This window comes from Rhea pennata, chromosome 12 (assembly GCF_028389875.1).
Source record: "Rhea pennata isolate bPtePen1 chromosome 12, bPtePen1.pri, whole genome shotgun sequence".
NCBI classification, from domain to species: domain Eukaryota; kingdom Metazoa; phylum Chordata; class Aves; order Rheiformes; family Rheidae; genus Rhea; species Rhea pennata.
In genome coordinates this window covers 305,286-317,788 of record NC_084674.1, presented here as the reverse complement: position 1 = coordinate 317,788, position 12,503 = coordinate 305,286, and the positions used below count along the sequence as shown (strand labels likewise).

Sequence of the window (12,503 nt, the reverse complement as noted above, 5' to 3'; positions counted from 1 at the left end):
GAATATTTTTATTTTTATAAAAACAGAATCAAAATGAGTTTTATATAGTAATTCTTGTACTTGGGCTACATGCTCTGCTTCTCTAAATAAATGATTCTGATTCTCGCAGTGTGCTCTCATGTGAGCAAATGGAACAGTCATTATGCATTTGGGAATGATTGCCTGGAAATCAGCCACTATGTGAAATAATGTAAAACCAGCTTTCTTATGTTTTTTGCTTTCATTTTTGCAATGAATCAAGATTGTTCCAAAAAGAAGAGGCAGAAAACATCAGGACACACATGAAAATACACTGTATTACTAAGAAAAACATGTTTTTTAAATGCTTTACTTAAATTAAATGAAATGCAAGAGAGCTGTTTGAATAAAGTTATGAATAATGCTCATAAAGGTGTAGTTTAAAATGGTAACTATGAGAAGAAACCCACTTCTGCCATAAAAATGAGAAATTCTACTTAGCCAGAGAGTCAGCCAACTCTACATGCTCATGTAAACATATTCTAATTATATTAAAATGAGATGCTAGCCTACAGTTACAGTAAAGAACACTTTTATGATTATCTCTATTGCTTGCACAGATAGTATTTGCACATACCCTCACTCCCCAATTTACACATTAAATAGAACCACAGTGAAATCAGTTTCCTGGGGAAATCTGAGATTTACAGCAGGGCAAAGCTGAGCGTGCATATTTGCACTTGTACAGTTATACAGTTGCCTTAGAAAATCTGGCACTAGAACAGAGGAATGTAAATACTTTCTGGGGTAAAGTCCAAGTCATATTTAGATTCACACAAAGAACAGTATTAACGATGCTCAGTTCACAAGAGATGTCTGACAATGCGATAACCCAGGGCTCTTTTATTTCTCATTGCTCTGCTTAGCACTGTGCTGACAGTGTAAGCAGAGCAGGTGCTCTGTTTAGCACTTCCTGACAGGTACAGTCCAGAACAATAACTGACCGTCTAGATGTACACAATCCCTTGTTTGCAATCCATATCCTCTCAGAGCTGTTCTAGCCAATACGGAAATGTATTCCCTCCTCAGAGCTAGGAAACTATTTTGCCTGCATCATTCTTAGGGCTGCTTCCACGTCTGCCAACTATCTCACATAGTACAGAAGGACATTGAACAGCTGGGGTTATAGCAGAAATAGTACAGAACACGAAGAAACTTTTGTAAGAACAAGAACAGAGGAAGAGAGTGATGGCAATAAATATTTCTCCCAGTATGTATTTTCATTCTTAACTGAATCTCATGCACTTCAGAAACTTTGCTTTCATGACATACAGGCGAGCCATGACAAACTGAGATTCTGTGAGCAGAGTCCACAATTGCTATCAGATTAAATGCCTTGCAAAGAGCACTACCTATGTGTCCATAAATAATGCCGAAGATCCCAGCTCATGTGTTTTGAATTGTTCTCATTCTCCTGTTTTGAAGCAGGAATCATTGCGCTTTTTTGACTTACGTTAATCATCCACATGCCATGACTTCTTGTACTACTTTTTAGTCTCACAAATAATATCCTGACCCTCAATTCAGCAGACTGAATGTTTCTCCTGGGCTTTGATTTTCAGGTCAAACAGAGCACATGCTCCTCAGTTCTTATCTACGCTTCCTAAGAAGCTGCTTGCCTGTGAGAGTTAGAATTGGTAACCTGTACCCTGCCCTCCAAATGAGTTTGTTGCTGTGAGGTTCTGCCGAAGTGTGGGTAATTGTCTTGGAGGAAAACCAGAGATTTAAAGGTATCATAAATTACAATTTTTGCTTTCCCAGAGGCTGTATCTTAGCAGTAGGTAAAATGTCATTCACCCATTCAGCAGTGGATGACATTGTAAAAGCCTTCTCCTTCCTGCATATGATTAGTTAGAGCACTAAAGGGAAAAATATACCTAATTTCAGGAGACAGTGTTAAGCTGTTCAGACCACACCTAGCCTTCCAGGCCCTGAGATCCTGTACCTCCAAAGAAAGCTCTTCTAGGAACCCAAAACAGAAGTCTGAACTCCTACCTACTTTTCTCCACTTTTTTCTCCTTCTCTCCTATCCCAGCAGTCCTAAATGGCTGATGGTTTGAATAATGTATTACTTTCCTGAATTCAGATAATGAAGTATGTGGTCTAAACATAGCTCCTAATCCCATTTCTGGGGTTTTAGGCAGACTGCTCTCTAGCACCATCTTGAGTGCTGTATTCATGCCTCCAAGCAACACAGCTTCCACTGCTTCCCAAACCACATATGTAAAATTTTGCCATATTTGCTTATAGTGAGGAGTATGTTATTTTGGGAGTAGCCCATCTGAATATGGCAAAGGGATCAAAACATGACCATATAATGTAGGTCCACACTAGGTAGTGATAAATATAAATACAAAATACCTGTCCTCAGACTTCTATCACATGGAAAGTGTTATTTAAATCAAATGTTTATCTATGGCATATCTTAAGTTAAAACTAAAGGCAATTACCCTTAGAGAGCACTATTTTTGGACAATTTTTTAACACACTCAGCATTTTTTTAACATTTAACATTTTTAAAAGAAAATTCAGTAAACAGGCTTGTCAAGTTGCCTTGATGTTGCAGTACCAGAAGTTTTGTGATTATTGTTACAGATGAATTCTCCATCTGCACATAGCTAAGTAATTCTGCACTTCTGGATTCATTTCATCTCTGACTTTAGTTTTAATTATTTCATCAAATTAATTATAACTGCAACAGAGCCTAATGGCCATAACCAGGTCCAATTGTGTAAGTCACTGTTTAGAAATGTATTCACATCACTGTCTCTTTGACTCTAATTAATGACAAGGTGCACCACAGGCTTAAAGCAGTCAGGCTAGTTTGGAGAAGAGAGAATAGAGCAACCAAAGTTGAAGCATGCTCAGCTAGCTTATTGTCTCAGCTGTATAAAATAATTCACAGTTCTTGCTTCTACCACCTGCAGACCTTATCCATAAATAGGTCACCATAGTAGGCTGGAGCCAGGGACAATTAAACGTGGAAAGTTGTGAGAAAACAAAAGCATATTACTCCAGGATTTCTTATTTTGGACCTAACATCTCTGCTAGTTCTAGGGAAAGATAAAGTGCATGATAAGATTGAAGATCTACATTCTGATTGGCACAGAACTATAAGCAAGCTAAAGAAGTTACTAGCAGTTGTGACATGCTAGAGCTCCCATTAGGACACTTCACTACATGGACAGATGTGGTTTTAAATTATTTTTATGAACTTACGACTTTAACCTCATTAAAACAGTGATGAATGATGTCTGCATGTCCAGAGCCTCTGTGGTGACTTCAGCAACTCAGGTTGACTGGGCATGGATCTTACTGCTGTGATATCTGAATGCCTCCTCCAGAGAGTATGCAGTCCTGGAAGCATCATCACACTGGAGGAAAGTTGCCAGCAGGAAGAATTATGGAGATCTGCATGCTGTCGCTAACTAGCTTAGACAGTTTTGTAAAAAAACACAACCCCCTTTTCATGAATCAAGGGAGTAGAATCCAATGGAGACAATTATCAAGACCTTTGGGTGGGGGAAAGGGTCAAAAGACTGAATGTGTGGCTGAAAGCTGGCCCTTGAATTTGATCCTTGCACCTGTCTGCTCCAGAGACAACTGGAACAAGCTGCACGGAAGAACAGGTATACCTTTTTGATAAATTTCATTTTTTCCAGGTAAGAGTTAAGAGTCCATAGAAGGTGATGGGATGACTGCCTCTCCAGCTGACGCAAATGGAGATGTTACTTTGTTCCCTCCTGTCTTGTCTCTGTGTGATAATAAGCTTGGAAGAGCATTTGGCATACACAGCTCAAGACAGATACTGATTTCTAAAAATACACCTGAGTTTTTTTCCTGAGCATCTAATAAACATCTTCTCTGGGAGGTCAGAGACTAGAGAAAGTTTGTTTGTTCTCTTTAGAGTTACAATAAACTTGACCCCAGAGATCAAGATGATTTCGGTAGATTTCTCCTTTCATCATAGACCTATGCTGTCAGACAAGACACCGTGCCAAAATGTGGCTCATTTTGAATTACTTTTACTGGGATTATAAAGGTGACACAGCAAAATTGCTTGGTTCTAGATACATATCAGATGGACTGTGGTTTTCACATTACCATTAAACTGGAGTGCTAGGACCTGTGGGAAGTGGAACAGCTACAGGTTTATGCGAATTGTGCCACTGCTCTTTGCTATATAGAAAGTTCAGATTCTTTGCAGTTTGCAATTAGAACTTTCTGCAACAAGTCGTAGAATTTATCTTTTAACTTTGATATGTACACACAAAGCACTGGATCTTGCAAGGAAGAAATCCTAAACTGGCTGTGGATAAATAGTGTAGAGTAGGATTCACAAGTTCTTCTCTTTGGAGGTTTAATTTAGACACACTGCCATCAGTCAGGGTTGTGATGCTTACAGAGTCCAACAGAAACACAGGAAACAACAGTGATTCTAACAGCAGACTGTTCCAAACAGCAAGCAGCTGCCTGCCCTGGGGCGTTGGTAAGGCACTGGGGAGGGCATGTGTGTGTCTGCCCGAAGAGCAGGACAAGAAGCTTGAAGTGGTAATGCTTTGTTTGCAGATGGGCCCTGGTCTGCATCTCAGTGCTTGGCTCTTTTCCCATCTCTGCTCCTAGGACAATTTGTATATTTTCAGCACTGGCTGTTCCTCCTCCCACACACCCTCTTCACAAGTGTGGAAGAACAGACTGTAATATGTTGGTCAACGTGGTCTCCTGGTACGTGAGAGTAGAGGTTGGACCTGCTCAGGAGGAGGAGAAGAGATTTAAACCATATCTCCTATGTTCTCAGAAATACTTGATCACAGATCTGCTGTATAAAAGGACAATAAAAGCAGTACCTCCTTCTCCAGCTATAGGTTTGAATCAAAGTGGCTTTGGTCAGGCTACGCTGGGCATCTGCCGAGCATGTTCACTAGACTGGGTACTTCAAAAGAAATTGGTCCTTGGCCTTAAATATATGAAATGCAGCTAAAAGGGTCTTATAAGAACACAAGCACTTTCTTGGTCAAGTACACAGTGTTCACCTTCTTAATTTCAAAGTTACTGCTCTTAAAAATATTCCAAAGTCATTTAAAAAAGGGAAGAGACTAAAGAACTCTTAACATACACTAACGGATCTTGATGATGGCATATAGATGATGGGAAAAGAAAAAGTACTGTGATTTCAAATGCATTTAGAACATGCTATATTTCTATACTATGTAAAGCTAGTGAAGCCCTTCATCCTTTCAAAAAAAAGATCTGGGAGCCTGACCTCATGTTACATATGAATTATCCATGCAAATCCAGGGGATGACACAGGTCATGACACATGGACAGTGAAATTAGCTAAGGGTACAGGCTGACTGTCAATGTGATTCTTGCTTCCTCTTCTATGTTTGCTATACTTGTTTCCTGCCACATGCATAATTTTCTCCCTGGTGGACTGGTACAGACAATGAAACACTGTCAGTTGCAGACACTGCACTGAGGCTTAGCATATGGCACATATCTGAGTAACGATATTAATGGTATTGCCAATTTTAATATTAATGAGAGAACTTGACTGAGAATAATGGGCAGGACAAGCAGGACATCAGGAGTGTGAGCCCTTCCAAGCCATTTCCAGTGCCACTGTGTCTATGCCTTTGTCTCCCAAGGGAATAGCTTTTCAAGCCAAGAGGAAGTTCAGCCTCTCTCTGGACCACAAAGTCACTGGTCCCTGATAAGCAGATGTTCCAAATGCAACACTGTGCCTCAGAAGAGATGGGAAGAGAGCAGACAGAGCTGCTGTCTTCATCACATTCACTTGCACATCCTGGTTGTTATCACTTACTAGGAACATTTTGTACTTCTGCAAAATGTCTCAGGGCAGTCCTAAGACTGCCTAATTCCTTCTTCAGACTAAAGTCTAAATCCTCTCTTTCAGAATTTCATAGCACTTTACCTCGATATTGTTCAGATAAAAATGATGTGGAAGACAGTAGAAAATTCAGAAAATAGATTGCTGGAGTGCCAGGAAGTAGAGTATTGGCTTGTGGTATCAGCACCTTCAGAAAAGGAATGGAGATGCAGGATCTCATGAAATCAAAACGGTGTTTGGAAGAAAAATCTCAGAAATGAAACAAGAGAATGAGGTAGCCAGAGTGCTCCCATTCACAACAAAGTTCAGATTGCACCAGAAGGATTACTTGGCTATTAACAGAGTGAGAAGCTCATCTTGTCTTTCTGATGATGGTCAATCTGTGGCTATGGAGAACCTGTAACTGCTGGTTTAGAGCTTTTTTAAGCACACATCACCTTCAACAAACTGCAGAAACATGTCTCCATTCCATTCTTGGTGTGTTTCATTCAAGAGTGCTTGTGATATATATGCTCAGAAAAGAAATGATGTCCAATGTGGTGAAGAAGGAATACAACATTTTAGCCTCTATGCTAAGCACAATAAAGCAATAAAAGCAGTTTCTCTGCTTCCTCACCTGGTCTGATTCAGACTGAACAAGCTACTTGCAGCCTATCTGTAATGAGCTTCACAGAGAAAATAAACTAAATGAAATAAAATGAAAGGTCTGAATGTATTGTAGACTATTAATTTGAATGGATGGTCCTCTAGGATTTGAGGCATTATGGCAGTCTCAGATGTGTGCCTGTTACCCATTTACTTAATGTGGCGCTGCATGACTTCATGAAACTCTTCATTCCTCTGATCGGCAAAGCTTTTCTTATATGGCTAGGGAATTGATTGCTGGCGTTGTCAACAGTGTTTAAACCAGAGATTTAAACAGTCATTAAAAACAGAGGTAGTTCAATAATATACTACTTTCAATCAGGGCTAGGTGAAATTCTCATTGTTTTCCATTTTGTGTGTGAACAGAAGAAACGATGATGTTTTTTCATGAGAGACTAGTGGAAGCTGTATTGGAGAAAGTCAGCTCTTCGGACAGAATAATGCAACAGCTTCTCTACATCGATCCCCTCCAGGAGAAAGAAAGGCCTCAGCATTACACTGCATCTTTTCCCCTTGCCTTTGCAAAAGAGAAAATTCTATGAAAGACTTGGCTAAGTTGGAAACTAATGGTTTTTCACACTGAATATGATTAAGAGCCTTTCTTCGTTAAAATTTCTTACTCTGTTCTACTCTGTCTCTTATTCTCATTTCTAAACCAAGTATTAATCCTTAGCTTCCTCTTCTACATGACTAGAAAGAATTTTGAGATTTTGAAATGATAAACTGTAAGTGATTGCAAAGTGTCTTTGTACTCCCAAAGCTATACTAAACATATTTATTTGATAGTACTTGTTAAGTGGTATATTGTGTTAAGTGCTCACTGATCAAATATTAAATACACATTGCAAGTGTCAAGATGAACCTGTGTGAATGAAGGTGTGACTTAAATCTGTTCTTCCAAATAGGAGTCGCATTACACTTTACCATGTAGGACTGCTAAATCTCTCTGCTTGGTAATAAGAACTATGCAACATTTCACATGCACATTAAGAAAATAGCATTGTTTCATGCTCTTTTAGCACTTTTACACAAAATATGTTGTAAATGGTGAAATGTGGTTAAATTCACATTTAACTGTTATTTTAATTATTTGGCCTTCCATTAATTGCTCGCTGCAGATCGATTCATATTTAATTCTACCTGGATGAACTTAATAATTAGCAACACAGACTGAATCCTGGAAAGAAATCCCACTAGAGGGATAGAGGAGCTGCTGGTTGTATCGGATATCAGATTGGGAATCTATTCCTGACTGGACCAGAAATTATTAGACTATTTTATATTCACTAAAAAAAGAAAAAAAAAGTACTTCCAGCCTGTCCCACATTCCATTCCCACATTCCACTCATGCCATTTAGCCCTTACCTTAATGTTTTTTTTTTCAAAGTAAATTTATCTTTGATATAACTCCATCAAAATTATTGCCTGAACACCAATCCTGGTTCAGTCTTGAGTCTGAAGTCAAGGGAGTTTTGATGGGCAGAAATTTGATTCTGCTAAGCTAACAAATACTGCCCATGTCAATTTTAAATAGAGAGGATTTACCAGCTAGTAAATCCCAAAGCAGCTAAAAGCTGCTGCGGGCTCCACTGAATTTGCCTAAGTGAGATTTCTTTGTGAGTAGACTAACTGCAGAATTTTCTAAGCCTCACAAAAACATGTCATTTCTTTTACCAACATTATATAGAAACTTTTGACACTAGACATCAACTTCTTTTGCTTTTCCCCCCATACTGCAGCAAAAATGCTGTTTAAAATGATGTAGGCAGTCACTTCATGAGTCATTGGTTTATCTCAGTATCTTTGAAGCATGGACATGATCAAAGAAATTAACATATTTTTCAAAACTGAAAAACCAAAGACCTTTATCAATCCCTAGTGATGTCAGGCAAGATGATATATTATTGCTCATTTCAGTCAATTTATAAGTATTCAGTTAGGGGCACTTCACCAGTAGTAGGATATTATGATTTCGTCTCATAAAGGCTCACTTTTCTCACTTGGGTTTCCAGGCAGCAGCTAAGTTCTGTTGAAATCACATACTTATTCTAGACCCACACTGCTTCAAGGACTGAATTTGATTCACATGTTATAACAGAACTCTGCTTTCTCCCTCACATCCAAAGGGAGGTGACAGTTCTGAAACAGACTTGGCATCTATAAGCTGCAATTGCTACATACATTGACAGATCTCCAAAAGACAAAAGTGCCCAAGGTGATGAGTACTTCAGCAAACATAGCTACTTCATTTTTGTCTAAATGGGAAAGATGAACCTTTTAAAGTTTCATCATGTAACAGTCAATTCATTGTCATTCATATCTTTTATTTCTTCTGTTGTCAATCTGTTAAGCACTTGAGAACCCTGAACGCCAGAATTTAGTGGTACTGGAAGTGATGTAGTCTTGCAGACAGCTAAATTATTACATTAGGTAAGTCCAAACAAAAAACACTGTGTAACCAGTATTCTGAAGCAAAAGTCAAAGTAAGTCATGATTTATTGTGTAATCAAGCCCTGTTTACCTCATAAGTTCACTAAGCTCTATACCATTACATATCACTGACCTTGTAATTAAATAGCCTGCAGTTACTAGAGGGAGAAATGATTTAATAACCTTGCAACTTAAATTGGCTACAGAATGAGCATATTATGCCTGGCTGATTGCTGATATGGCCTTTTTATACAGGAAAAGGGTCTGTTAACTCAAAGTCAGCTTTACCAATATTTTGGAGCTCCCCTTGTATCTACTGGGCAAATATCAAGCAGTCTGCCATGTCCAAGTGCTCGGGAAGTGCCAAATGCAAGATTCCTCTTCTCCCTTGGTTTGATGAAGTTTGATGTACAGATCTATGCTGTATGGAACTCCCTGTGCAAGACCAAGTTAAGATCTACTCTCCAGGTAACAACAGTTGATAGGATTAAGTGGCTCTAGCCCCCCAAAAGATGGATGTTAAGCTTTGTCTCTGAAAGGCAAAAACCTCCTGCTCTGTCATCAACAGTGGGGGCCCCAGCACTTTAAGTGGACTATTTAATTCTTTCTTGGGACTCCTGCAAAGATCTTCTTCCAAGTGAGGCACCTATCTCATATACAGACAGGAGACCAGAAATGCAAAATCTAGATGTCTTTAAGCAGCTCCCTGCAAGATCTTCTCTGTACTTAAGTCTATGCAGGGTCTTATACTGGTCTTTACCCAAGAGTCTTGGACAATCTTCAATATTTGGAAGATCTGGCAGACGATGAACCTGAGGTGATGGGCTTGTAGGCAGAAATGAGGAAGGTTGGACAGAATCCTTTATCCAGCAGAATTCTGTAAACATCTCACGTTTAGCTACATCATAGTTACTCCTGTCCAATTAAGAGGTGACACAGGCTTACATAACTGAAGTCGGGAAAGTAGGATGGGCTGAAGTCTCCAGCTTCTTGTCACAGAACCTTGTCAAAAAGCAGCTGGACCACCACTGGTAGAAGCAAACTTCAGCCGGAGACTTGAACCACTTAATTTAATCCATTTCAGCTGATCTACATGACACACTCACAGTTGCGGGTAGCATGAGCTTAACATTAGCACAGCAGTGTTTCTCAATTCACCATTACAGACTGTATTGACCAAGGGTATGCACCTTCAAGTAAAGAGAACTGCTACATGCCTTCTTTCCTCCTACGCAAATACATGCATATAGAATTATTTTGCTCAGTATCTGGCCCCATACATAACTGAAAGTGATTCTAATGAAGATGAAGTTCCTGGGTTTTGATAAAAGCACAAGCAGTTGTAAAAGGTCAATAAGATTTACTCTGGTATTGGCTCAGAGATCATTTGTTATTCAAATGACAAAAAGATACAATGGCTATGAAGTGGAGTTAATGATCAATGGCACCACCTGTTTATCAGGTAATCCTTGGTATTTCCATAATTTCTCCATGCAATAAGATTTGAGCTCTGCTTACTCAACATGAGCAGGGGAGGCTCAGAAATAAACATAGATTATTGCTGAGGTCTTCCAAAAGGTATTTGAGAAACAGTTCATCAGCTTCCTGTTCCTGATGATGCATTTTCTCTCAAAATGCAGAAAAGTTGGGTCATATTTTTCAGTAACAGCCATAAAAATGTAAAATTCCATTAAAGTTTTAACTCTGCATTTTCCCTGATGGCCTCTGAATCATGCAGGCATTGAAATATACGTCTAAAAAGGATCTCAAAGAAATCTGACTTTTCCAGATATATTTTATAGTTGCATATTCTAGTTACACTTCTATAAGCATTTTCTAGTCGAGGTACAGATCATCACAGAGCAAATTTAAAATTACTAACAAAAGGGTTGCTTTTATTAATGACCTTTTTACTGATCCCTTAGAAATCATTCCTAACACTGAATGGTCTGGTACCACAAGATGAAACACGCTGATGAAATTCAGGTATCTCTCTGCAATGCAGGATACAAAGACCACTTCTGGCCATTGCAGGAGTGCATTTCTAAAGTTCCATCATACTAGATTTCAGGTGCCCACATATAACATTTCAAATTTGATAGCAACTGGAAATGAGTACTACTTTCTGAAGGAGCAGAAAAATCATCATTGGTCTGTAGCAAAGAATCTTGTGGAACTGCTTGTCTAACAGGATCTCACATCATTATTTCTGAGCCAAGAAAAGTGTTCATATCACAAACATCAAAGCTTCACTGAAGTGCAATCAAATTCAGCTTTTATCTTTAACACTTTCTTGAATTAAACTTGCATCCCAGGCACACTGGCCTTGCTGAATTCTAACTGCTTCCTAAAAAATAACTTTCAAAAATGATTTTGACTTCTCTTGTCACCATCTGAGAGTTTCAAAGCCTGTCAGAAGCATGAAGAGCCACTGTCTAGAACCACTATTTCCTAGTTTGTGGACAGAGAGCACAAAACTCAGGGACTTAAAGGCCTAACCTTGTTGCAGTTAAGCTCAAAAAGACCGACTCTGACTTTAACTACTATTGGATTTCTGCCTTAATGCATCACTAAGAGTCAAAGAGCAATTCAGTGGGAGAGGCAGAAACAGAATACATCCGTCCCAATTCCCACACTCCATTCTAACCAAATGACCATGTGGCCTCCCAGCTCGGTGCTTTATAAAACTACGATAGCTGTAGTAGTTTGCATCTACAAGCCATTCTCTAACCGCTTTTAAGAGCATCTTTGTCCATTCCTGGGCTCAGCCCAAAAGACCTGTGAGACGGGTGACAGAAGGGCTTAGAAGGAGATAGACTTTGTGTCTTACAGATTTCTCAGCAGCAGTAGGGATAAAATGAATTGAGGAATTTTTACTCTAGTGCTATAGGTTCACTCACCTTCCCTTGGATTACACAGAGTATTCCAGCTGGGCAGCTGTGAAAAGAAAGCCACAAGTAGATCAAAGGAGTCATTTCTAAAGCCAGAACTATCCCTGGTCTCAGTCATACACCTCACTGGTCACATATGCACCTCTATTGTCCCATAAAGCATGATGCCCAATATTTGGACTACAGAAGGGCTTTAATTGTAATTTCTGTCCCAAAATGGCAGCTAAATACCCTCTACTTCTCACTTCATGCTGTTTACTTGTAAACAAAGCCATTAAGCACCTGAGGATAAGTCCATTGTTATTACAATCTCTTGGAAAGTTATTATAAATATACAAATTACACAAAAGTCTTTGTTGTTACGTAACTAGTAGTATAACATGAAAATCACCTTCCTTGAACAATTGGTTTGTACGTCTGGGTGGTTTTTGTTGTTTTTTTTTTGTTTGGTTTTGTTTTTTAAATTTCCAAGTATCTTTGATGTGCTTCAAGCTTCATCCAAATGACTTAGGAATGACTGACAGGGGAACAGTTCCAAACTAAGTATTCTATGAACTTCTCTCACATTAATCAGATAATTCACTCAACCCTCTAAAAAAGGAACTCAATGACCTACTGTGCTCTGAACAATCCTTAAATACACACTTGGAACATGCATATCTCAGCAC

General features: G+C 39.0%; 1 long non-coding RNA gene across 1 annotated transcript in view; it reads right to left on the bottom strand.

Moving 5' to 3' along the window:
• LOC134145772 (uncharacterized) overlaps nt 1–11,878 on the bottom strand; it is a 41,516-nt gene extending 29,638 nt beyond the window's left edge. The window contains exon 1 of the long non-coding RNA XR_009959679.1: nt 11,845–11,878. This is a non-coding gene — a long non-coding RNA (uncharacterized LOC134145772). The remainder of the gene's footprint in view (nt 1–11,844) is intronic.
• Nucleotides 11,879–12,503: the final 625 nt, after the last annotated feature.